Consider the following 24,332-nt stretch of genomic DNA (forward strand, 5'->3'; position numbering starts at 1 on the left):
CGTGGACTAAGTGGAGAGCCAATGGGAGAGAGGATGTGGAATGAGTGTGGTGGCTGTGGGATGCATGATAGCGTGCTGGAGAGCAAGGGGGGGTGATCAGCTCGAGGCGCGCAAGTCAGCTGAAAAGAGCGTGGACTAAGTGGAGAGCCAATGGGAGAGAGGCTGTGAAGTGAAGAGCCAATGGGAGAGAGGCTGTGGAATGAGTGTGGTGGCAGTAGGATGAGCGTGGACTAAGTGGAGAGCCAATGGGAGAGAGGCTGTGGAATGAGTGTAGTGGCTGTGGGATGCATGATAGCATGCTGGAGAGCAAGGGGGAGTTGATAAGCGTGAGGTGCACGAGTCAGCTGAAAAGAGCGTGGACTAAGTGGAGAGACAATGTGAGAGAGGCTGTGGAATGAGTGTGGTGGCTGGGGGATGCATGATAGCGTGCTGGAGAGCAAGTGGGGGTGATCAGCGTGAGGCGCGAGATGGAGAGGGTGGGAGGACTTAAAGTGACGAGCCAATGAAAGAACTTAAAAAAAGTGCATGTGGCAAGATTGCACGTACTTGTGTTCACGTGCACTGCATCCAATCGCCAGTTTGGTTAAACTCTGGATAAGCCCCTATATCTCTCGCCAGCTCGAATGCGCAAGCGCATTGGCAGGCGAGACCTAAAAAGAAATCTGGTGAAAGCCACGCAAGGCACCTTCCCTCCCACCCCTGGGATTTCCCCAGATGTCTAGGTTTCAAAAATGTGCAAGCTTACTAGGATTTACTAGGTACCGGTTGAGCTTGGGCCCAAAATTCACAGCTACCCACTTTCCCAAAAAAAGGGGCAGTTTAAGTGGGGAAAATGTGAAGTATCCATGTTGCTTTTTGGTTAGTTTTTTGTTGAGGGCACTAGGACTACCCACACATGTGGGGTAAAGATTCTATCGGGAGACTTGCGGGAATGCTGGGTGGAAGGAAGTTCGTGGTTTCCTGCAGATACCAGAACTTTCCATAACAGAAATGTGAGGAAAATTCGTTTTTTAGTCATCAGTTGAGGTTTGCAAGGGATTCTGGGTATAAAAACCTGTTGAGAATCACTCAAGTCACCTTCCCTGGATTACCTCAAGTGTCTTGTTTTAAAAAATGTGCACGTTTGCTAGGTTTCTTTACGTTCCGGCTGATCGAAGGCCCAAAATTCACAAGTTCCCACTTTCCAAAATAAGCATTCGCAATGCAACAGGTCTTGCATTTGTCAGAGTTAGAGCTATTGGCGTTGTAAATGACAATGTCTTTTATCTATATGTTCTGGTTTGGAGTGCAGTGGATGTATGAACAGAAACACAGATGCAGCACTGCCTAGAGGACTTAGAATAAGGAATAACCATTGAGAACAGAGACACAGCCGCAGCACTGGCTAGAGGACTTAAAATGTGAGAATTACCAACGGGACCAAAGTAGCAGCTAGCAGCACTGCCTAGAGGACTTAGGATGAGAAATTACCAGTGGCACCAGAGAAGCATCACTGGCTAGAGGACTAAGAATGAGGACTTAACACCGGGAAAAGAGATGCAGCTGCGGCACTGCCTAGAGGATAAAGAATGAGGAGTTTAGTCTAGTTATCAAAAATGTGCAACCTTGTTAGGATTCCTATGTGCTGGCTGACCCAAGGTCCAAAATTCACAGCAACCCACTTTGCAAAAAAAGGATCCGTTTTTTAAGTGGGAAAATGTGATGTATTCATCTTGCGTTATGGGCAGTTTTGTGTTGCGGGCACTAGCTCGACCCATACAAGTACAATTTTTAATCAGGGGGCTTGCGGGAATGCTATGTGGAAGGAAGTTTGAGGCTTCACGCAGATTTCAGAGCTTTCCATCACAGATTTGTGAGGAAATTGTGTTTTTAGTCAAGGGTTAATGTTTACAAGGTAGTATGGGTTAAAAAACGGGTGAGATGGAGATAGTTACGCAAGTCACCGTGCCCGGACTGTCTCCAGGTGTCTAGTTTTCAAAAATGCGCAAGTTTGCTAGGTTTCCCTTGGTGCAGAGTGAGCTAGGATCCGAAACCCACAGCTACCCACTGTGCAAAAATTAAAAGGGTCAGTTTTGAGTGGGAAAATGTGATTTTCTGTTTCCTATCACGGGCACTAAGCCTACCAACAAAAGTGAGGTACCCTTTTTATCAGACTTCGGGGATAGGTGGGTGGAAAGAAGTTTGTGGCTCCCCGCAGATTCTAGAACTCTCCATCACTGAAATGTGAGGAACCTGTGTTTTTTAGTCTAAGTTTGAGGCTTGCAAGGGATTCTAGGTATACAAAAACTGGTGACAACCACGCAAGCCACCCTACACTGGGTTACCTAAGGTGTCCAGTTTACAAAAAAATATATGTTTGCTAGGTTTCCCTAGGTGCCTGATCAGGTAGGGTCCAAAATCCATAGCTACCCACACTGGGGAACAAGCATTTGCAATGCAATAGGTCTCGCATTTACATGTGTTTAAGCTATTGGCATTGTAAATTACAATGTCTATTATTTTTAATGTTATAAAACATAAATAAAAGGCATTGTCATTTACAATTCCAAAAGCTTAAACGCGAGTAAATGCAAGACCTATTGCATTACAATTGCTTGTTTAAGTTTAAAACATTGCGCTCATTTTCTTTCTCTTTTACTTTAAAACTGAGCGAGGTGTCCTTGAAGCAGTTTTAAAGTTTTTAAAAAACCAAAGAAACAGAGCACCGTGTTCTTGAAGTGTGGTGTCCCCAAAGCGGGCGCCGCGCTGAGGATACAAATACAAAAAAATAGCATCAGCCATTGTCCCCATTAGTGACCATAAACACAATACTGCTGATCCCCTAGATAAAGCCCACTATGTCACATGCCAATTAAAAGGTCCAGTTGTTATGGGCCAATAAAAAATATGGGAGGAGCGTGGGTGAGGCTTCCACAGCATACTCTACTACAGCATGCCTCGCAGAGCGAGCAGTGCATGCGCGCTGCCGCTAGGCTCGACCTAAAAAGGGTCAGTTTTGAGTGGAAAAATGTGAAGTGTCCGTGTTGCTTTTTGGGCTGTTTCCGGTTCCGGGCACTAGGCCTACCCACACAAGTGAGGTACCATTTTTATCGGAAGACATTCGAGAGCATAGAACAGCACAACATTTTATTATCAATTAGATTTCGCTGTATTTGTGCCTTCCAAATGTAATGTGTAAGAAAGAAGATATTTTGGAAAAATATCCCCTAAGTCATATGCTGGTACATGTATAGACAAATTCAGAGACGTACAAATAACTACTGCTCCTAAATTCCATTGCTTGGGTCCATTTCAGAAATCCGTAGCTTTCCTTGATATCCATTTTGACTCTCCATATGAAATGGCCTATACTGAGTACACAATGAAAACCTGTTGTACACTTTAGCGCACGTGTTGGCTCTGGGTACCTTGGGTGCTAGGAGGAACCTACAACCAAGTAACCAGAAGGGTCTAGCAGACGTAAATGTATACTGCTTTTGTAAATGGGTGCCATTAATCTAGGCACACAAGTTGGCCAGTCTGTGGGGACGATCTCTGTCCACTTGCGCAAAAGGCACAGTAATGCTTCTGGTGCCCTTAAACATGGTGATCTATCTTGGACCGCTTTAATCAAAAGGCGGTTCCCCATGGTGTCTGTTTAGCTTGAGGTTGGCGCTGCATTCTCTGGGTGATTTGTGCGAGCCCTTGAGCACAGCTGAGGCTCGCGCTGGCTCTGAGTACCGCGCACTTCACTGAGACAGTTAAGGCAGTTAGAGGTGTTTTTGAATTTTCCTTTGCGTCAGTGAAAGTGTAGCCAGGAGAAATACTCTTGTTTCTTCACCGGCGTAGTTAGTTTTCTATGCGTTTATCCTTAGCAGTTAAAGACATACTAAAAATATTTCTTGAGTCAGTTCGTGAAAAAAGAAGGAGCATACCAGTCACAAGGTCATCTGCACAGCGTCTGCGAAGAGAAGTTCCAAGTCACTCAAGTAACTTTATGGAAAAAAAGCAAAGAAAAGTCAATTTGTTTTGTTCATAGTTTACATGTTTCAAGCAGCAGACACAGTTTGTAAATATATTAGCAGCCTCATTGAAAATACAGAGTGTATCAGTACTTCATAGATAATCAACCTTACCTGAATATTTTGTTTCTGTTGGGGTTCATCACCTACTCGAAAAAAACCTGTAGTATCAAAAGAAAAAGAAAGATAGGTTAATAAGAAAAAGAAAATAAATAACAGAGAAAATAGTAAATAAGTAGGAAATATTGTTTGGTTTTCTTTACAGGATATAAGAACGTCATCACCGTTTTAACTGAGGTGTGTTTAAAACTATCGCTACAAAATATCCTTTTAGGAGAGGGGCAGTAGCTCGGTCTCCTTTGGGTAGGTAGCATAGGAGTAAAGAAAAGAATGCACATAAAAATATTATTGTGGGTTAAAATCAAGTTAGACTCAAGTAATCTTTGTTTGCATGTTACAGTGTATACAGTGCCTGAAGCAAGTTAGAAGCAGCTGTAGAGGACATCAGTCTAAGAAGACCAAGCTGTCTCTTCTCTGTCCCATACCCCTTTACCCCCTCGGAATTCCTTCACACTTCCAGATTAATACCTAGTGAATGTGGAGGGAGCCTCGGAGAGGCGCTGGGAATGTTTGTACCCGGGAAACTTCAATTAAGACTCTTGACAATCGGCCATTGTGACAAAACGTTACAAATGAAAACGTTGTTGCAAATTGCCATTTTTCCTGCTCATTTCCAGTATTAATTTATTTAGACAGCTGCACTGGGAAACCTTGAGGGATCTACATATATATCCACTTGCTGAATTTGGTATTTTGTCTACTTTTCAGAAATCTATACCTTTCCTGGATGACCCATGGGTTTCACTCTGGTTTCCATCATAACCCGAGAGTAGGTTGTGAGCACAAATAATAGCAAAATCGGGTACCTGTTTGAAAAATGCAAAACTATGGTAAAAATGCGCACGCAGGTGCTAGACCGTGTGGCAGCACTTTTAAAAGCCCTAACTAAATGTTTTGCAGATAAGCGCATGCGCTGGTTCAGGCAAGACCTACAAAAGGACTCCAATTTGGTATGGATACCTTATGTGGAGAAAAGTTGTGGAGTCCCAAATAGCCAAAAAAGGGCACAGCACTATTTGGGGCAGCAGTAAAGGGGTTAAATACTTTACTCATAACCGTAATTTAAGCCTGACTTTGTGTCCAAGTATCGGGCACTGGTTTATGTTATTCAACTTGTGTGACGTCTAGCATGGGGTGGCCATATCCTCTGAGAGGAAAACTTGGACCCACCCCATCTCAAATAATAATCCTCTTTCCTACAGGGCAGGTTTCTACGGAATAGCATTTAAAACACAAGTCTGAGATCTTCACTCTTTCTGACTTTAGCTGAAGTCACCCAGACTTTAAGGTTACGTTGAACCCAGCCAACCCACCACTGTTGCCCATCCACAGAGGGCAGGACTCCTACATCACAAGATCACTGACTTCTGATGGTACACACCCACAACAGCTAAGGGGCTTCACAGCTGGAGGCTTCCTCAGCAGAGAGCAGCCACTGACGAGTGGTGTTTGTCACTCCTTGACCCTCAGCAACATCACAACAAGCAGTGACATAGCCAATAGGTCTCGCCTTTGGGACCTTATGTGTTTAGCCAAAACTTTTGGCTATGTTGTGCATTGTGGCTGCTGTGCATCATGTTGAAAAGTTATAATAAAAAGTGTTAGGCATTTTTGTTACCTTTACATAAACCAAGATGACATTATATACAACTAAACAACCTGATTAAAAATAGATTTTAACATAAAAAATGTCTTCTAGTTTTTATGTACTTGCACTGCTGGCAACTTCTTCCGGCCTGTTGTCATGCTGGTTTGTTATAATTGTTTTTGTTATGGGGGAGCAGGACATAAATAATAGGGGAGTGGAGGTTGGAAAACAGTCATTTATTTAAAACACGAGCAGCGAACGGACACTAGGGGAGAATCAACAGATCAATACAAAAGGGGATGATGGACGGAGCGTTTGAGCAAATCAAACACTCACCCCCATTCAACTGATCTGGGTTTAATCCATCACCATTCTCTAGTTCACTCAGCCACCCCAGTTCGGACATGGCTATATGCAAATCAGTCTGACCCTGTGCCTCATGGGAACAGTCCAGCCCGAACCGCCAAGCCATGTCTTCCCTGGACCGGAAACAAGCATCCTGGGATGCTTGTTTCCGGTCTTCCGGTTTCTTGGAATCAACAGAAGGCAGATTCCAAGGGCAAACTGGCGTGATGCTTAGGTGGTGCGCTAATGCAAAATGGTGGAGGTGAGTGATGTTTGGTGCTCAGGTGGTGCCACTATATGGTGTGGATTGGAGGTACGTTGTGGATTGTGGAGTTGAAATATGTTGTTTGGTGTGTAATTATGTGGTGTGTATTGGAAATGTGTGGAGTTTAATTGTGTGGCCTGGAACTGTGGAGTTGAGTGAAATTATGCTTAGTGAAATTGTGTCATGGTGTGGAGTGCATTTATGTTGATTGGTAGTATGTGGCATAGAGTGCATTTATGTGGAGTGCATTTACGTTGCATTGAGTAGAGTGTAATGATATGGCGTGCAACTATGTTGCACTGAGTGGTATTTGTGGAGTGCATTTATGTGGAGTGTATTTATGTTCCATTGAGTAGAGTGTAATTATGTGGCTTGTAATTATGTGTTAATGAGTGGTATGTGGGGTGTATTTATGTTGCATTGAGCAGAGTAATTATGTGGCGTGTATTATGTAAGGCACCTGTGATGAACAAGCCACTTCCTCTCGCAGCTTACGGCTGTTTCCAATGCCAGTGACAGCTAACGGGACCAACCCCATCCCCGACTGTCCATCATCGGCAATCAATGACATGAGATGCGCCAGGCTCCAGCCCACCAGCCCTGCCCCGAGCAGTATACGGCATTGCTTAGGCCTCTGAGCCTGGCGGTTGTTGTGCTATGTCAGCGGTTGGGCCGCGCCTAAAACAATGGACTCCCGCCGCCCCGGGTCAGAGGCACAACCAAAAACCCCAACAACACCGATAGACTCGCTATTGTGCTGAAATGGAGATCCATGCACTGCCTGCAACCCTAATGGCAATCTACTTAGCGGGCATGTGCACACGGCATAAAGGAAACGCCTGTCACACACTCTGGCGTACCACGCCCTATCGAGGGACGCGTCACACACTCTGGCGTACCACACCCTACCGAGGGACGCGTCACACTCTGGCGTACCACACCCTAGCGAGGGACGCGTCACACACTCTGGCGTACCACACCCTACCGAGGGACGCGTCACACACTCTGGCGTACCACACCCTTTCGAGGGACGTGTCACACACCCTGGCATACCACACCCTACCGAGGGACGCGTCACACACTGGCGTACCACACCCTACCGAGGGACGCGTCACACACTCTGGCGTACCACACCCTACCGAGGGACGCGTCACACACTCTGGCGTACCACACCCTACCGAGGGACGCGACACACACTCTGGCGTACCACACCCTACCGAGGGACGCGTCACACACTCTGGCATACCACACCCTACTGAGGAATGCGTCACACACTCTGGCGTACCACACCCTACCGAGGGACGCGGCACACACTCTGGCGTACCACACCCTACCGAGGGACGCGGCACACACTCTGGCGTACCACACCCTACCGAGGGACGCGTCACACACTCTGGCGTACCACACCCTACCGAGGGACGCGGCACACACTCTGGCGTACCACACCCTACCGAGGGACGCGGCACACACTCTGGCGTACCACACCCTACCGAGGGACGCGGCACACACTCTGGCGTACCACACCCTACCGAGGGACGCGTCACACACTCTGGCGTACCACACCCTACCGAGGGATGCGTCACACACTCTGGCGTCACACAGTCTGGCGCACCAGTCTGGCGCACCACACCCAACCGAGGGATGCGTCACACACTCTGGCGTACCACACCCTACCGATATGATAAATAGATAAATAGAGCTTGTAAAGCGCACATACACCTACGGTTTCTTGGCGCTGGGGTGGGAAGGCTGTCCAGTACAGATCAGGTAAGCTAATTATACGCCAACGAGAAGAGCCAAGTTTTCAAAGATTTCCTAAAGTGGGCGTAGGATGAGAGAAGGTGAAGTGCAGGAGGTAGAGAGTTCCAGAAAAGAGGGGCCGTAACGGAGAATCGTAGACCACCGAGGGACGCGTTTCACAGCGGCTGCAAAACAGCAAACATCGGCCAACAGTTCCAGAGTAGAGTGGACCGGCCGAAGTGGCAGGCTTCGCATATGCACTTACCTATTTATCCTACAGACTTTAAGCTGTAAGAATCATCAAGTCAAGAGGCTAGAGAATTTAAAACGCTTAATATTGTCAACAGCATTCAGTCTGGCTCCCCTCATGATGTGATTTCTCCTAATCGCTGTAAGGGAGTCCTTGAATGCATGATTGATCAGATCAGACACATGGTCACTCTATCTTTTCAAGAGTGCCATGCGCTTGACGTATGGAAAATGGCCCAAGTCATCCCTTTGGAAAAAAAACCTAACATACATATCTCTCAGTTACAGAACCTCCGCCCCATATCCCTTCTTCCTTTCTGTGCGAAAGTGGTGGAGAAGGTGGTTAATAGCCAACTCATGAAATACCTTGAGGACGAATCTCTCCTCCATTCCACACAGTGAGGGTTCAGAGCAGGTCACTCGACTGAGTCACCTGTTCTCTTCTCCACAGAATGTCTTAGACAGTTAGTGGATGAAGGCCAGACAGCAGCGTTGGTTTTATTAGATCTTAATGCAGCCTTTGACACCGTGCTGCACTCAACGCTGCGGTCTCGCCTCTCAGACATGGGAGTGGAGGGATCTGCCTATGAATGGATAAGATCTTTTCTAGACAATAGGAGCTTTCAGATGCATTGCCCTCCATTCAAGTCTTCCCCCCGTAAGCTGAGACATGGGGTTCCACAGGGCTCAAGTCTGAGCCCTACGTTGTTCAATCTTTACATGAAACCCCTAGTTCACATTGTGGAAGCCTTCGGAGTGGATATCGTCACGTATGCTGACGATACCCAACTGATGATTAAACTCACGAACAATCAGATGGATGATGCCACCAACTTTTCCAACTGCATGCTATCTGTGGCAAGATGGATGAACAACAACTGCCTGCGCTTGAATGGCGACAAAACAGAACTGCTGGTTGTTGGCAAATCACCCTCTGCCTGGTCGCATGCGTGGTGGCCCACGGAATTGGGCGTGATCCCCTCCCAGGTAGAATCCGTCAGACATCTCGGAATTATGCTTGATGCCGAGCTTTCTTTTAAACAACAGGTCAGCAAAGTCACTGGAAGATGTTTTGGCATACTCAGAACTCTCCGCAAAGTTCTTAACCTTCTCCCCATTAGCGCCAGGAAGACACTCATACACGCCCTAGTTACACCGCACCTGGACTACGGCAATGCAATGCTCTTAGGCCTAAACAAAAAAGACATACATCAACTGCAGTGCGTTCAAAATGCTGCCACTCGCCTGGTGCTCAACCTCCCGCGCAGAGCATCAGGAAAGACAGCACTATCTAAACTACACTGGCTCCCTATTGAGGAACGCATTAAGTTTAAAGCGTTATGATTTGCACACCGCATTGCCCAGGGGAAAGGGCCCAGGTTACTTGCGTAAACTCCTTACCATCCATCGTCCTATCCGGAACTTAAGATCTGCCGGAGCGATGTTGTTCAAACTTCCCCGCATCCATAAGGCCAGAATGGGAGGTCGCTCCTTCAGGTTTTTAGCAAGCAAACACTGGAATGAACTCCTGCTTGCCTTACGCATGGAACCCTCTGAAACTAGATTCAGACTGAGACTCAAAACCCATCTCTTCCCACACTAATAAAGTCCTCCTGCTCCTTTGACTTGGGCCACTTGCTTCTGGACTTCTTTCTCGCTGGGAGCAGCAGCAATTTTAGCGCGGGGACACACTGTCTTGAGTGTAACCAGGCGCTCTAAAAATAGCTTTATTATTATTATTATTCGCAACAATATTGTGTTTGAAACTTCTCGATGCAACCACAATTCAGCAATGCATGTACATATTCCAAAAACTGTACTTTTCTTATTTTTATTTTGACATATCCTGTGGTTCTGAAAATTCTGGGTTCATATAATCATTCTGGACTCGAGAATTAAAACTTCGTCGAAATACGACGAATTTGGTATCAAAAGACCGAGAATGACGAGCATACCATGGACATATATTTTCAGCACAATCGAGTGACGATTTCACCTCGAAATCGTCATTTGCGTTCTGAACCCTTGGCTTCCATATTGTGTGTTGCCCTTTACATAGGCCTTAATCCAGCTGAATTCGATTCCACAAGGACACGTACACCTTAATCGACTTTCCTATGACCTGTACAAGTTGGAACCATTGCCCCAGGCCGAACTCGTTAGGTCAGTTTCCCTCCCAGTGGCCGAGCAAGATAGCATCTAGGCTCAACAAGCCATAAAACCATTTCAGCGCGCACACCTGCCGTATCTCGCTCACATCTGTCTCCACTCTTTTGCTTCACTTGCTTTATGGTAGGGAGCTGCCCGTTTTATTAGGGGTCCAGCGATATCTGATGAAATGTTGGGCCTTGCCGGGTGATTTGTTGTGGGCAGCACGACATGAAATATGTACATGTCATCATGACTCTGCTTTTCTTTTGTAACCAAAACCTGTAAATGATATATTGCAAAATCGGGGAATGTTTGCCTGAAGCCGAATATTCTGTATAAAGAGAGAAGCCTGACTTTGTAAATTCGAGCAGTCTCCTGAGAATATACTTCCCCGTGTGTGGTACTTCTAGGACACCTGTTACCTTAGTTGCAGCCAATAAATCGATCTTTGACTTCACCCAGAAGACTCTGAGTTTCTGTGGTCTGGATCAGGAAGAACCCGAGGTCTCTGGGTGTACCCTGGCACCGCTGGGTTACCGGTTCTGTGCCGGTTCTTAAAAACCCAGTACCTCAATCCTTCTGTGTTTTCGAAAATGGTATCCATTAGAGCTTATTCCGACACATTTGTCATCACAGATTAACTCCAAGGCAGTGCACGCGCGCCTTTTACCTACAATCACTGCAACTGATGGTCGAAAGTCACACTTGGCACAGCAAACGCCCGTGCATGCAGCTGCTGGTAAAGGATTAACCAATCCGGACCGGTCCACACCCCCACTGTGAATATAGGAAGAATACAGAGATTGTTTCTGGCGATCCGCAGAGCTCAGATTTTCACCGAGTCGTCTGTGAATGAAATAAAAGGCACTATTGTGGTGTGGGAGGGACTGACTTGCATCAGCAGCAAATGTGTATATGTTACCATTCTGACAGTAATGGGGCATTATGGGCAGGCAATTTTAGAAGCTGTTTCCCATAACTGGCAGGTTGAATTATAGGAAAACACGAACTTCAGAGCCTACAAAAGTAGACGCAACTCTACCAACTGCGGTCGTCGAAGGGCACCTCCCTTACAGTCACAATACATTCCAGCTACTCGGACACTTGCATTAATAGTCTTTGCTCCACTTTTTGGCAACACAGAGTTTTCTTCAGTTCGCCAGGACACACTGCGACGGTGCCAGTAAGGAGCCCAGAGTCTCACTGCCTTCAGTCCTGGGATCAGATTACAACCCCACCCTCTAAGGTCAGAAGGATGAAGCGCGGAACAGCCCAGCACACCATTAACTGAAACTGGCAACAATAAACGCTTTTGTTGAAAAAATAATGGAAGCAAAAAACACTGTTCCACATAGGCGCCTTTCTCTTTAGAACGCAAAGAACACTGTATACATCGTGTTAGGTCTGAATACAGCTTCAGCTACCGGGCCCTATAATAGCAATAGTAAAAAAACAAGCATTTGCAATGCAATAGGTCTCGCATTTGCAAGACTTTGAGCTACTGGTATTGTAAATTAAAATGCCTTTTATTTGTGTAGGTTTTTAAAACATAAATAAAATGCATTGTCATTTACAATGCCAATAGCTCAAACTCTTGCAAAAGTAAGACCTAGTGCATTGCAAATGCTTGTTTAGATTGTGCGCGGTTTCATGCGTCTGGTGCTTTGTCTTAAAACAGCAATAGTTTCCCCTGCCTCAAATAGGAAGGTGGCAATGTAGCGCCCGATTGCCTGGCTGGGCTCTATATCGGCTCGCCAGATCCCATTGAACAGGCTTAAAGTCCTACTACTGCCCTGCTTGGCCACAAACTAGTGAAGCATCTCGGGGTGGGTGAGCCACAAATTAACAGGGATAGCTGAGGCAGACGTCCGCTCCGCGGCAAGCCTCGACATAATTTGGAATGCAAATCACGTAGAAAAAAAAACACGATAAAATGTCTTTAAAGTAAAAAAGAACATTCTTTAAAATGCAGAAGCTTTTCAGAGGTACTATATTAAAATCACAGTGGTAAAAGGTTAAAAGATGCTCAAATGACTTGGTATGGATGGATGCATGAAGAATGAACAACTATGGGTTACTGACGGTATGAGTTGTTGAATGGGGAAAGTAGTGGCAATAAAATGAGGTTTAAGGGCGGGGGTGAGAGGTTGAAAGGTTTACAACTGGTATTGATGAGGTATTTTCTTATTGTATTAGAGGACCGGTTTCTACATTTGTATCCATGCCGCCGTCAGTCCCAGGCTCGGCTGCCGAGACCCCCCCTGTGCCACCGAGCAAACACTGCAGGTAGCTTGAGAGAAGCCACTTTCCAAGTGACGAGATGGCCTGAATATTGTGCGCTGGTGGGAGCAGTAATCAAGGGGAGCTGGTCACCAGCTTCTGAGGTCATTGACCATCCGCAGCGGAGCAGGACAGGTTCACCGGCCCACCACTGACTGGAGCTTTGTACGGATGGGATCACAATTCTTTAAACAAGCCCTGGCCCTGCACTCTCTCACCTTTTGCTGCCTAGTGCCGCCATGCTTGTGTTCCTGCAGTATACGTGATGTACACTTTCGGCTCAACATGCAGCTCACATGGAGGGGCGTGGCTTAAGGGTGACCAAATACATTTGCCGAACACAAAGAGCAGTAAAACACTAAGGTCGGTCGGGCCGCATCGCATTCTATAGTACACGGAAAATGTATATTTAAACACGATCACATGTCAACACATACCTCATCCTTGCTCCCTGTGATTCCTAATGCAGGGCTGATCTTGTATCGGGGACGCTTCCTGAGAGTGGAGCAGCTGAGCCGGTCGGGCTTGGTGACCTGACCGCGGGGGGCACCAGGCTGATCACTGACGAGCCCTGCAAGTGGCCTTCGACACCTCTTTGTGACTGCTGCAGCGGGCTTCCAGCCGCTAAGATGCTGACTGTAGAGAGCGTGAACCCTGATAAACACAGAGATGGGGAGCTACTGTGAAAGTGAAAGCGCTGTATGGCGCCTTGTTAAAACAAGCATGTGCCGCTTTGTGAATGCAGGCCACCCCACGCCCAGAGATTTATTTATTTATTATTTTATTTTTTCCATTTCTAAGGCGCTACAGCTACCCAGAAAGGGTTTCCCGGCGCCGAGACACAGCATAAGAATGTCAAAAGAAAAGATGACTTCAGAGCCAGGGTACAGCCTGTTGCCCACCGCCTTTTATGACCAGCCGCGCCTGGGCAGAGGGCAGAACAGAAAAGTGAGCATGGACAGTAGACACAGATGGTGCCAGTTTTGGCCAAATCTCTTTAATGTTTTCAAGACGAAGAAAGGGAGGGGCTATTGTAGAAAGATTAAAATGGTGAGAAAGGTGGAGGGCGGGGACACCAGCATGATGGATGACGTGGAGAGAAGATTCCCTACGAGGCTATGATTTTGCTTAATTTTTTTTTAAAAAGCCTATTTTTTATTTTTTTACAAGCTTCTTTCTAAATAATAACCCAAACAATATCCTAACTGCACCCTGGGATCAGATCACAAACCGTCATACTACACAATATATTAGATAAGAACAGTGCGAGCACTATCTCTCGTGCAAATAGTGATGTTTCTTTGTCCTCTAGGTATTTTTAGCCCAACAGTGTGCTGCTGTGGGAAGCAGGGCGCGCTTGAAATGTGACACGGCCTCAGAAAAAATGCAAGAGTAGTTGGAAATGAGGGAAAGTTCCACGCCGGGGGTCCAGTCCGTGCATCTGTTTTCCAGAGGAGGGAGCCGGGCCCCCCACGTAAAGCATGACCCGTGGCCGCGCCCTCTCGGCCTGGTTTGCATCACCGGCAGATGTGCTGTTAACAGGACATATTCACCCAAAGTGATAACATTCTCACCTGGACGTCGGCAGCAAAGACTCCCTGGGCTGTGGTGCGAGCAAAGGAGGTGGCCCTTTTGACTACTTTTGGTGCAGTAAAGTACAGCAATTATCAGGGATCAATGCCCCCTCTGAGCTTTGGTACCCGGTGCCACTGCACCTATGACCCCCTGGACACCATCTCATCATAACGAAGCACTTCCAAATTGTTGGATAAGCCAGCGCGCAACACGCCACATTCAGAAATTGCAATTGTACTGCAAATCCCTCTAGTGACGTTTACAAACATTTAAAAGACTTTAGGGCTGCGAAGGAGTCTCCCACTATTAATAATTAAAACAAAAGCAAGACTCACGAGCTGGAGGAGGCACTGCACTACGAGTGACGCAGGGTGAGGGCACCTCATTCTGGCGGGAGACTAGAAGAAGCGTCCCCTTTCCTGCTTCTTGCACATATTCACTTTGGATCGGAGGACCGAGCGCGGGGACATGCTAATGCGGTTACCTTAAGGAAACAAGTATTGATACTTATTTATCTTATACAACTAACAACAATTGACAAAGGCAATAGTGGTGATTTGTAGGTGTTATGTCACTTGTCTGGATGCAAGGACATAAACAGGCAGCTGGGTTGAGCCGTGGGAGGAGTTTCCACGTTTTGGGGCCGCCCCCATTACGGAGTTGGGAAGATGGTGGGCGGGTTCTTGGCGGGGCGGACTTTGCACTCAGGGCGGGTATAAGGAGCGTGTTCTTGGGGACGGGCTGACGTGCCTCTCCGGGATTGGCCTCTGAGCATATACCCTGAGCAGGCCGCGGGCCTGCTTCTCAGCATGCTCAGCTTTTCCGAGCAGCACTGGAGCCCGGCCGAAGTGAGTACAAAACCCTGGGAAAATCAAGGGCTTACGGTTCCCTCTCCAAAGGTCTTGGGTGGGGGGGGGGGGGGGGTGGGGGGGGGTAGAAGGACTCTTCGGATAGAAAGAAGCAAAGGTCACTCCCCCTCAGCGAAAAGACTTACAGGAAAGGTTCTGATGTCCCCTCCATTGGAGCATAAGTGTTTGGGGGGAGGGGGGTTCGTACGGAATCAGTTTAAGAAGCTTACCCTAATGGTTGTATCTTCGCCGCGAAAGATAGAATGCTTAATGCTAACACAGAGACGAAGGTTAATGTAGAAATAGAGATGCAAAGCTTAATGAAGAAATAGAGATACGAAGCTTAATGAAGAAATAGAGATACGAAGCTTAATGCAGAAAAAGCTGTCTCCGTGGAGCTGACGGAAGGGGGGGGGGAATGGAAAGTGAAACTGCATGCTGGCTTGCGAGAACGGTAGGGGGACAGGCACGTGGCTGTACGTGCGCGTTCACAGACCCCAATCGCCTGCATGTGCCCCGGTCTGTACCACTTGAGAGGTAACACAACCACAATAAGTCTCGCTGGCGACAGCGCTTCGCGCACCAACGCCAGGAGAGACCTAAAAAAAGGAAAAATAAACGATATCTAGCGAGCAAAATACAGGAAGTGACCAAGGGAAAATAAACGGAAAATAAACGACTAGAAAGAATAATAACATAAGGGGAGTGAAAGCGTAGCAAACGCAAAAGGAAGACTTGAAGACAGCGAGAAGGGAAGACAAGGGTGGCAACGCGGCCGCGTTAAAGTTAAAGCGACGCTCACTTAAAGGGGTTTCAGTGGCACTTTTCCTTTGCAGGAGCGAGTGGGGGCACCATCTGTTTGCAAGTTAATTATAAACAGATGGTTTCAAAGCTCGCTCCCGTAAGGGACTCGCAAAACGTGCATGCGTTGCCATTGAAAGCAATGCAAAGCGTGCACGTTTTTGCCCAAAAAAGTGAATTGATTCCTAAATGTCTCCTCCTATGCAGCGCATGCGCGCTGCATAGGCGAGACTTTAAAATGTTATCACTATTGCAAAAGGTTGCAAAAATTGCAAGCATTACCGTCAATAAATAAAAGGGCATGGAGAGCTGCGAAGAGAAAGACTGCACTTCTTGGCACACCTACTTTAAATCCCGGGACGTTGAACATAAAGTTAATGGCCATGTGTGGTTCGAAAAGCACCATTTTTAAGTGTTCCATCCAAGTCTTAGGGTAGAATGACACTAATAATGACATGTGCTTAAGACCTAGACTCATCATACTATTCTCTACAGTGAAATAATCCACCCCAATGCCACGCTTTTAATCACAGGGCCCCAAGCTCTGAGATTTGAACGTCAGAATAGAGGGATGTTCTGTTTCCTCTCCCTGTCTTGTATTTTCTACTGTTGGACTTTGGCCCTTAGGGCAGGTTCACCCCTAGACTTTTTGCTTGAAATGGTGACCTGGAGATGGTGATTTTTGGATTGTGCGCACTTTCACTGTGTCCCAGTGGAAAGTGCGTGCGCACTCTGAGTGCATGTGCTGAGCTAGGCCTGCCCGCCCATAGGAATGCATGGGGAATGTATGTGTCCCTGGTAGTTCCTGATGCGTGGGGTGTACAGGCTTGAGTCTGGTATGTGTGAACTCGTGAGAGTGAATGCTGCGAGATGGTGTATGCAGCATGTATGTGTCTAGTAGCGAAGCGCCATTTCTAGACATGGCTGTACGTGTGCTGTGAGGGTGCTGGCGTGTGATTGGCTGGAGCTGGCTGGTATGCCAGGCTCCAGGAAGTCTGGATGGGTCTGCCCGGTGGTGAGTGGGAGATCTGCATGAGTAATGTGTGGGAGGAGTGTACCTGTGTCCTGGATGGGCTGGGTTTTCCCCACACAATGCTGGCTCCGCCCCCCTGTGGTGTGTCTAATGACCCAAGCCCTGCCAGTGAATAGAGAGGGTGGTTGAGGTAAACAGAGTACTCAAGAACCAGCTGCGACTGGTTCCGCCCCCACTCTACACCCTTGAACAAAGGAATGCACTGTATAAAAATGGGGCTGTGTCCCCACTGAAGTTGTTCTCTTCCAGGATCCTGAGGGGGCTGCTGTTGCTGCTGCTGGGCCAGAGGACCGCCACTTGGGGTGTCTCCCTGCCTGGAGACCCAGTGTGCTGGCTCTGGGCCCAGCCTTGCCCCCCTGCCTACCAAGGAGGACTTCTGCTGGGCTTATTAGCCCCTAGCGCCTGGGAGCGCTTTTTATTGACTTTTGGCGCTTGAGGGCGCTTTGCTGTGACCCAGCGCTTAATAGCGCTTGAAATTGCCATTTGAGCGCAGGGAGCGCTTTAAATTTCATTTGGCGCTTGAGAGCGCTCTGGGTGCTTTTTCCTGCTCTATTTGCCAATTTGGAAGCCCCTGGCGAGTGCCCACCTCGCCAGGGACTGTGCCGCTATTGTCGTGGCCATAGCGAGAGCCCACCTCGCCTGCTATCTAAATTGGAGGGTTCACCGCCGCTGCCCGGAGTTTGCCTCGAGGGCCCGCCTCCCGACCGAGGGCCGCGCTGCCATTGGCGGCCCCCAGTCACCGGAAGTCAGGCAGGCTGTAGCGGGACAACAGGAAGTCCCGTCCTGCCCCGGCCCCCAGGAGGAGAGAGACCCAGCGAGGAGCAGCGCGAGAAGAAGAAGCCGGCACCTGTCCCCCCCGAGGCTCCAGGAAAGTGAGGAGAGCCCCGGGGAGAGGGGAAGCGCCGGCGGAGCAGAGACGCCGCCGAGACCCAGCGCGACGGCGGGAACCCGGTGAGTGCATCCAAAGGAGAGGGGGGTGTCGGGGCACATTGCCGGTGCCCGCCCCGCCCCTCCCGTGCAGGCCTTAGTGCTGAGAGGCCCGTGGGGCCTCCCTTGATCCCGAGTCCCCCGGGAGCGACTCCAACGAGTGGGAGCCTTTTCTTGGAGCCACGAGGTGCCCCGGGGGCACCAGTTGCTTTGCAGAGCCCAGAGAGGCTCGTGAGCCCCACCATTGTGTTTCAGAGCCAGAGAGGCTCTTAGGGGGCATTTCTGGGCAATTCGAGTCCCCAAGAGGGGGACTCCAACTAGAGCCAGAGAGGCTCGAGGCGCTATTTGTTTACCGAGCCCAGAGAGGCTCTAGGGGGCCTGCTGGTTTTGTGAGAGCCCTGAGAAAGGCTCATTGCCCATTTTCGTTTTGAGAGCCCTGAGAGGCTCTGGGGCCCAGTGGTCCTGGAAAGAAGGGCCTGAGAGAGGCTCAGCAGCCCCCTTACTTGTCCAGGAGCCCAGCGAGGCTCCGCAGTGCCACAGTGGTGGTTCTTGAGCCCAGAGAGGCTCCAACGTTGCCCTAACTTTCCCTGCACCAGTTGCCCAGCACTTTGTGGGCAACTGCGACGTTTAGGCCCTGACATTGGGACACAGGGACAGTCACAGGTGGTGACTGATCTAAGTTTTGCGCAATGTTATTTCTTTACACCTCTGAATGTATTGTGATGCAGCATGTGTTTTCCTCTTTACACCTCTGAATGAATGTTATGCCTTGCATCATGTGTTTTCCTCTTACACCCCTACAGGTATTGTAATACATAGGTGGTTGTTTTCTCCCTAGTACAGGTGGTGCTAGTGAGATCCTGGTTACCAGTGATTACTGGTTGTGTGCTATTTTGTGCTATATTCTATGTACTAAGTGCTATTTCTGAAAGTGCTACTTCTGATTCCTGACAGTGGTCCAGGTGGCCCTGTCTTGTACATATCCCCTTGTAAATTCTGCCCGTGCCTCTGGCACATTGTAAAGTGTGTGTTTTATCTAATGTGTTTTGGTGTAATACAAAGGCTATTTTTATATAACCTTGTGTGGAGTTTCCTTTGTGGTGGGCCTTTGGTTGTTGTTGCTGGGGTGCGTGCGCAAATACTTAGCCTACATCGCCTCCAAGTTTAGCCTTGCTGCTCGCGCCACGTTACCTAGAGGGTGAGTAGGGGTTATCTTGGCGTGTAACTCCCTTGCCCTGACTTGGGTGTGGTGGTCTCTGACTGACTTTGGCGAAAGCCCTGGCCAGCCGGGGATCCCACTTCCAACATTGGCGGCAAGCGGTGGGATAAGGATTTGTGTTTGCCTTGTACCTTAGTAGCGGCTGGCTGCACCACAAAACTCTGCATTTTAGATGACCACATTTTAAGGGGATTGTTTTTTGGAAGTTTCATATTTTCTTCTCCTGAAGGTATCATTGTGCAATTGTGTCCAGTGCATTTGTTCCCCTGCCCCGCGCCCAGAGTCTGGTACCTGTGTCACTTGTGGTCAGGTTGAGAAGTCAGGGGTGGTAGAAACTGCCTTACTAGTCCGAGGGGGGGGTTGTGTGTGGATGAATGGTGTGTGGCACTAGGCAAGTGAGTGTGAGTTCTCTGGGGTAGAGAGCTTGCTGAATACCTTGTGAATTGTGTACTCCTGTGTTAGCTCAGACCCCTAGGTTCCCTGTGTGATCTCTTCACTAGAACGTCCGCCAGAATGGTGCCTGCTTTTGATGTCTGTGATCTGTTTAGATACAGTATGGGAGAGTTGGTAAGGTTCTGTGAAGAGAGAGACATAGGGGTGGATGAGTTAGACACTCAGTCCGAACTTAGGAGCAGCCTGATCCTATGGCAAAAGTGTCAGTGGGACCTTGAGCGCAGTGAGGAAAGGGCCCGGGCTTCACACCAGGAGGGTGGTGGGTCTGTGGGGAGCCCTGAAGATTCAGAAGAGGAGGAAGAAAATGATAGCACAGGGACGCCAGCAGATAGTGAGGACCCCATAGATAGGGAGTCCCTTGCTGGGTCCAGCATAGGAGGCAGCGCCTCATCCCTTTCCCTGTCCCCAGAGGAGCTGGAAGATAGGAGGAGAGAAAGGGAGCACCAGCTGGCTTTAGAGAGGCTCAGGTTGGAGCATGCCCAGGCTATGGCACAGCTGGGCATTAGAAAGCAACAGCTAGAGACCGAGAGGGTCTTAGCGCAGGAAAGGATAGAGGAGGCTGAGAGGGCCTCCACCAGAGGCGAAGTAGCTCTTTAGGGTAGACTATCCCCTGCGCGCAGTGTTGAGTTTCTGGATCCCCCAGGGAGGGTTGGGTCCAGTGGTGGCAGCTATTTAGATTCCAGTGTAGGAAATCCCAGTCCCAGTTCCCCCAGTCTGGTACCTGTTTCCCAAGAGGAGGAGTATAGGTTGAAATTCAGGGGCAGTAGGAAGCTGCCTCACCAGTCGTGGGAGAAGTTTGAGGATGAATGTTGTGGAGCACTGTGGGCTTGGGTAGAGGTTCACACTGACTCTGATTTTGAAGTCTTGTTTGATCTTATAGTCAAAGAGCAGGTGCTCAGTGGTTGTTCGCCAGAGTTGCGCCAACACCTGTTGCAAGTTGGATTTACTGATACAGAGTTACTGGCAAGGGAAGCCGACCGCTGGGAAAGGGCCAGAGGTTCTCTAGGGTCATTGGTGAGTGACTCCAAAAGTAGTGGTTCAGGGATCTTCCAGCCCAGCGTGGTGGAAGAGGCTCAGTGTAGCCCAGCTAGGTCCCAGTATAGTGAGAAGGGTGTAGGGGCTGACTGCCTGGCTCAGTGGAGCAGGAGTCAGTGGGTGGCTGAGAGCCCCCAGAGGCCCGAAGCCCTGTCTCAGAACCTGGGTGGTTTCTTGAGGGAACACCAGGTTGGGGACCTAGGCTGTCCTGTTAGCCCATTTGAGGAAGATCTCCTAGTGAGTAGAGGACCTGGAGTGTCTGTAACCAGAGCTCCTGTGGTTCTAGAGTCTGGCGGTACCGCTCCGGTAGGGAGGGTACAGGAGTCCAGAGTGAGGAGTGATTGGGGGAGTTCCCCAGTGGAAGGACCAGTGGGTCAGGGACTACCCAGTTGGGCTAGGTTCCCGTGTAGTGACCATGGTAACAACACTTCTGGTCTGGGGGATCGTCACGCACTGTCAGGTGGACAGAGGGCGGGAGATCTGCGCCAGACAGACAGTCACGCAACAGATGTGACATTTGTTAGCCTCAGGGGGATTGCGTGTGAATCCCCAGAAGTCCTGGAGTGCCAGGCAATTGTTCCACCGAAGGTTCTAGACCAGAGGTTGGGAGGCCAGGTTCAGGATCAGCCTGACCTGAAGGGTAGGACGACTGTAACCAGTGTCCTGACCGGTTCTTCTTCCAGAGGAACTTCTCCAGGTGGGAGAGGGCAGACCTCTGGAAGGGGGTGCAGAGGGTGGGAGAGCCCACCTCTGACCCCGGTGCAACCTGAGTGGATAAGTCCTGGGTTGGAATGGCGTTCTAGGGGTACCCCTCGCAGAGGGAGGAGGAACCCTAGGAGAAGAGGTAGGGGGAGGAGAGCCTTCCCTGAGACTCCTGGTCCGCCTGAGGTTGTAGGCCTTAGGCTGGAGAACCAGTGGCAGTCTAGTCCTGTCTTGCAGACAGGAAGAGTGGAAAATGGCTCCTATGTGCCAGGGGTTACTACCCCCCGCTCTGCGAATTGGCATGGACCAGTGGCACCTGGGTGGCCCAGGGCCTGGTCCTGGCCGCGGACAACTTGGGAGTACCAGTGGGGTAGCCCAGTTGGTCCAGACAGTGTGTTTAGAAGGAATCCCCTGGGTTCACCATGGCGTAGAACAGGAGGGTGTCCCTGCAGTTGTGGGCCCGCGTCCGTGTTCTATCGCCCCAAGCAGGGAAGTCCATCACGGTGGTGATTGGTCTCCCCTGCGTTTTGGCTGGAAGGGGGTTATGTTGGACTTTGGCCCTTAGGGCAGGTTCACCCCTAGACTTTTTGCTTGAAATGGTGACCTGGAGATGGTGATTTTTGGATTGTGCGCACTTTCACTGTGTCCCAGTGGAAAGTGCGTGTGCACTCTGAGTGCATGTGCTGAGCTAGGCCTGCCCGCCCATAGGAATGCATGGGGAATGTATGTGTCCCTGGTAGTTCCTGATGCGTGGGGTGTACAGGCTTGAGTCTGGTATGTGTGAACTCGTGAGAGTGAATGCTGCGAGATGGTGTATGCAGCATGTATGTGTCTAGTAGCGAAGCGCCATTTCTAGACATGGCTGTACGTGTGCTGTGAGGGTGCTGGCGTGTGATTGGCTGGAGCTGGCTGGTATGCCAGGCTCCAGGAAGTCTGGATGGGTCTGCCCGGTGGTGAGTGGGAGATCTGCATGAGTAATGTGTGGGAGGAGTGTACCTGTGTCCTGGATGGGCTGGGTTTTCCCCACACAATGCTGGCTCCGCCCCCCTGTGGTGTGTCTAATGACCCAAGCCCTGCCAGTGAATAGAGAGGGTGGTTGAGGTAAACAGAGTACTCAAGAACCAGCTGCGACTGGTTCCGCCCCCACTCTACACCCTTGAACAAAGGAATGCACTGTATAAAAATGGGGCTGTGTCCCCACTGAAGTTGTTCTCTTCCAGGATCCTGAGGGGGCTGCTGTTGCTGCTGCTGGGCCAGAGGACCGCCACTTGGGGTGTCTCCCTGCCTGGAGACCCAGTGTGCTGGCTCTGGGCCCAGCCTTGCCCCCCTGCCTACCAAGGAGGACTTCTGCTGGGCTTATTAGCCCCTAGCGCCTGGGAGCGCTTTTTATTGACTTTTGGCGCTTGAGGGCGCTTTGCTGTGACCCAGCGCTTAATAGCGCTTGAAATTGCCATTTGAGCGCAGGGAGCGCTTTAAATTTCATTTGGCGCTTGAGAGCGCTCTGGGTGCTTTTTCCTGCTCTATTTGCCAATTTGGAAGCCCCTGGCGAGTGCCCACCTCGCCAGGGACTGTGCCGCTATTGTCGTGGCCATAGCGAGAGCCCACCTCGCCTGCTATCTAAATTGGAGGGTTCACCGCCGCTGCCCGGAGTTTGCCTCGAGGGCCCGCCTCCCGACCGAGGGCCGCGCTGCCATTGGCGGCCCCCAGTCACCGGAAGTCAGGCAGGCTGTAGCGGGACAACAGGAAGTCCCGTCCTGCCCCGGCCCCCAGGAGGAGAGAGACCCAGCGAGGAGCAGCGCGAGAAGAAGAAGCCGGCACCTGTCCCCCCCGAGGCTCCAGGAAAGTGAGGAGAGCCCCGGGGAGAGGGGAAGCGCCGGCGGAGCAGAGACGCCGCCGAGACCCAGCGCGACGGCGGGAACCCGGTGAGTGCATCCAAAGGAGAGGGGGGTGTCGGGGCACATTGCCGGTGCCCGCCCCGCCCCTCCCGTGCAGGCCTTAGTGCTGAGAGGCCCGTGGGGCCTCCCTTGATCCCGAGTCCCCCGGGAGCGACTCCAACGAGTGGGAGCCTTTTCTTGGAGCCACGAGGTGCCCCGGGGGCACCAGTTGCTTTGCAGAGCCCAGAGAGGCTCGTGAGCCCCACCATTGTGTTTCAGAGCCAGAGAGGCTCTTAGGGGGCATTTCTGGGCAATTCGAGTCCCCAAGAGGGGGACTCCAACTAGAGCCAGAGAGGCTCGAGGCGCTATTTGTTTACCGAGCCCAGAGAGGCTCTAGGGGGCCTGCTGGTTTTGTGAGAGCCCTGAGAAAGGCTCATTGCCCATTTTCGTTTTGAGAGCCCTGAGAGGCTCTGGGGCCCAGTGGTCCTGGAAAGAAGGGCCTGAGAGAGGCTCAGCAGCCCCCTTACTTGTCCAGGAGCCCAGCGAGGCTCCGCAGTGCCACAGTGGTGGTTCTTGAGCCCAGAGAGGCTCCAACGTTGCCCTAACTTTCCCTGCACCAGTTGCCCAGCACTTTGTGGGCAACTGCGACGTTTAGGCCCTGACATTGGGACACAGGGACAGTCACAGGTGGTGACTGATCTAAGTTTTGCGCAATGTTATTTCTTTACACCTCTGAATGTATTGTGATGCAGCATGTGTTTTCCTCTTTACACCTCTGAATGAATGTTATGCCTTGCATCATGTGTTTTCCTCTTACACCCCTACAGGTATTGTAATACATAGGTGGTTGTTTTCTCCCTAGTACAGGTGGTGCTAGTGAGATCCTGGTTACCAGTGATTACTGGTTGTGTGCTATTTTGTGCTATATTCTATGTACTAAGTGCTATTTCTGAAAGTGCTACTTCTGATTCCTGACAGTGGTCCAGGTGGCCCTGTCTTGTACATATCCCCTTGTAAATTCTGCCCGTGCCTCTGGCACATTGTAAAGTGTGTGTTTTATCTAATGTGTTTTGGTGTAATACAAAGGCTATTTTTATATAACCTTGTGTGGAGTTTCCTTTGTGGT

General features: G+C 49.8%; 1 protein-coding gene across 4 annotated transcripts in view; it reads right to left on the reverse strand.

Annotated features, from left to right (window-relative positions):
- Window positions 1-24,332, reverse strand: part of LOC144773669 (uncharacterized) — a 105,701-nt gene that overhangs the window by 69,575 nt on the left and 11,794 nt on the right. Inside the window, exons 3-5 of one of the 4 annotated variants that reach the window (XM_078658819.1) lie at window positions 11,130-11,236; window positions 4,116-4,162; window positions 3,915-3,972 (exon numbers count right to left, since the gene is read on the reverse strand). The exons of 2 other annotated variants lie outside the window; for them this stretch is intronic. The gene's annotated coding sequence lies outside the window, so the exon portion shown is untranslated. The remainder of the gene's footprint in view (window positions 1-3,914; window positions 3,973-4,115; window positions 4,163-11,129; window positions 11,237-24,332) is intronic. One more of the 4 variants, XM_078658818.1, reaches the window with a different exon arrangement.

The sequence above is a fragment of the Lissotriton helveticus genome, chromosome 8, assembly GCF_964261635.1.
Source record: "Lissotriton helveticus chromosome 8, aLisHel1.1, whole genome shotgun sequence".
In the NCBI taxonomy this organism is placed as follows: Eukaryota; Metazoa; Chordata; class Amphibia; order Caudata; family Salamandridae; genus Lissotriton; species Lissotriton helveticus.